Raw genomic sequence first — 3,169 nt, 5'->3', positions numbered from 1 at the left:
GGCATCGTACACATCCTTTTTTGATGTGGACTTTGGGTTGCTCAGGTAGGCTTGATGCAGACGGCGTTTCTCATCCAGAAGCTGCTTGATTTCATCACAGTTTTCATCAAACCAGTCTTTGTGCTTTCTGGACATGGGTCCCAGGGTCTCTGAAGCTGTACTATAGATCAGCTCACGCAGGGTCCTCCAGTCAGACTCCACATTCTGGTTGTCCAGAGAGGCGGATTCCAGACGATCTTCCAGCAGCTCCACAAAGGACTGTTTGATGGTGATGTTTTTCAGCTTAGCGATGTTGAGCTGTTTTGGAGCCTTCTGGCCTTGGGGGCGTCTCTTGGGCTGGATTCGAATATTCAGCTTCGAGACTACAAGGCGATGGTCTGTCCAACACTCGGCGCCGCACATGGTCTTTGTTACACGTACATCTTGCCTATCCCTTTTCCTGACGATGACATAATCGATGAGATGCCAATGCTTTGAGCGAGGGTGCATCCATGACGTCCTGTTACGGGTAGGGAGGCAGAAAACTGTGTTGGTTATCAGCAGTTCGTGGTCTGCACAGGTCTGAAGCAAAAGCAATCCATTTGGGTTGCAGTGGCCCACACCGTGCTTTCCAGTCACTCCATCCCAGGAGATTTAGTCAGAGCCAACTCTAGCATTGAAGTCCCCAAGAATGATGAGCTTGTCTGCTTTAGGGATAGCAGCAATGACAGAGTGAAGGTCCTCGTAGAACTTCGCCTTCACTTCATCCGGGTTGGTCATGGTTGGGGCGTAGGCACTGACAATGGTGAGGTGCTTCTGGCCAGATGCCAGTGGGAGTTTCATGGTCATAAGCCTATCGTTGACTCCCTTTGGGATTCCAGCTAGCTTGCTGACAAGTGCTGTTTTTACTGCAAAACCAGCGCCAGCCTCACGTCGCTCTTCGCTTCCTCGTCCACTCCAGAAGAAGGTGTAACCAGATCCCCGTTCACAGAGCTCGCCTTCACCTGCAAGCCGAGTCTCACTCAAGGCTGCGATGTCAATGTTGTATCTGGCGAGTTCGGATACAACTAGTGCCGTTCTCCTTTGGGGTCTGTCCGCGTTATCTCTGTCCAGGAGAGTCCTTATGTTCCAAGCACCAATGGTGAGAGGAACGATCCTTGTTTTTTTTCTTTTCTTTCTTGTTGTTTCAACCGCTGATGTAGGGTCCCCGCCAGCCGCGGTATGCTGGCCAGGGTGATATGGAGCAGGCAATTTTTAGGGCACCTTTTCTAGCCCCTTCCTCATGCCAGGGAGGTGAGCAGTGCATTCCTAAAGAGGGCTGCTCAGACGCTCAGACGGCTGCCGAGCTCCATCGCTGCTCCTGTCGACGAAGAACGACCCTATGGCCTGAGCCGCCTGCGTGCAGGTCTGCGACTGCGACTGCCAGTGTACCCACACCTGTCGTTTCGTCGCTCGCCTGTCGCCACAGGACTTGGGGGTGATGAAATGATGAAGGATGAAAGGTCATTTTGGATGGCTGTTGACTTGCGTGATGAGTTTGTTTAAAGTGAAGAGGAGTTGCGCAACGTCAACCTCACTCTCTCGTCCGGGTCCACCAATTTCCAGTGGCAAGACTAAGTCGAGACGACTGGAGGATGAGCACGGATGCAGTGGATGACCAAGATATCCTTTCGGTGTCTCATCTTGCTCTCTGCACTCCACAGTGCGTTGCTGTAACCGCCTTCCTCTCCGTTGAACCGATAGGTTTCTTCCGCAGATTCTGCCGGATCCAGACTTCGCATGCATGGGTAGACATACCCCGGGGGCCAACTGCGTGTGGCATGCACACAGCACAGTGGAGCTAGATGGCCGTCGGTGGCTCTCCTGAGCCAACGCCCTTTTATGGATCTCCATAAGGGTGTCTAGCCACCCGCCTCACCAGTCCCGGAAGGGAGCGGTGTGAGTGCCGGTTTAGTCGCCGGCAACCCGACCCTGAACAGGTTGTACTGGATTACAGGTTACCAGTAGCAGATCTAATGACCTGACCTGACAGGTAATTATTGAATGTAACTGTCAGGTAGATACTTTTTTTTTAATTAAAAAGGTGTTTCTATGAACTGAATCTTTCCTCATAACAGGTCCGGCAAAAATAACTCAGCAGCAGGGCAGGGTCTCCTCTCATGCAACAGACCTTCTTTCCAAGTCTGTCAGAAACCTTGACATCTACGTAGATAAAACACTGTCCATGGATGCACATGCTAAAGACTTGTGCCGCACTCTGTTCTGTCATCTACATCCTTCCTTCCTTTCCACTGCTGCTGCCAACAAACTTGGTGTTTCTTTGATTCTATCAACATTACACTGCTGCAACTCTGTCCTCGCTGGTCTCCCTGATAACAAAGTAAACTTCAATGCATTGAGAATCATGCGACCCGAGTGCAACATCACTATTGAGAACATTTCACTGACTTACTGTGAAGGCGAGAATTCAATACACAATGTTTCTCTGCTGTCAGTGCCTCGTTCACAGCAATATGCCACCGAATCTTTTAGATCTTCTCCATTTATTCCATCCTTCTAGGTTACTGTGTTCTTTTCACATCTCTCTGCTGACAGTTCCCAGGTACTCCTTTGAGACCTTTGGCAAAAAATCCTTCTCTGTTTTGGGCCCCGCAGTCTGGAACTCCCTACCTCTGTCCCTCAGAAAAACTCAGTGTTCTTTTTTTTTCAACTTCTGAACGAATTTTGACACACCTTTTTCTAACATCATCTCTCATGACGTGCATGGATGAGTGCTTGTTTCTGTTTTCTGTGAAAGGTGACGAGGTGTTGGGCGTGGGGAGGCACATGCTTTTTATCATTATTTCTTTAGTTTTATGCTTTGACATGTTCATTTCAGCGTACTGTGTGTGACTGGCTTTAACTCATTGAGCCCAGTGCCCGAGCATTACTATGGCGTCAACATTGTCCCAATAAAGCAGTTTTCACGTTCCTATATGAGCATTACTATGGTGTCAACATTGTCCCAATAAAGCAGTTTTCACGTTCCTATATGAGCATTACTATGGCGTCAACATTGTTTAAATAAAGCAGTTTTCACGTTCCTATATTTGCATTACTATGGTGTCAACATTGTCCAAATAAAGCAGTTTTCACGTTCCCATATGAGCAGAACTATGGCGTCAACATTGTCCCAATAAAGCAGTTTTCA

Source organism: Babylonia areolata, chromosome 12 (genome assembly GCF_041734735.1).
Source record: "Babylonia areolata isolate BAREFJ2019XMU chromosome 12, ASM4173473v1, whole genome shotgun sequence".
In the NCBI taxonomy this organism is placed as follows: Eukaryota; Metazoa; Mollusca; class Gastropoda; order Neogastropoda; family Buccinidae; genus Babylonia; species Babylonia areolata.
The sequence above is the reverse complement of the archived record's forward strand: the minus strand, read 5'-3'. Positions refer to the sequence as shown.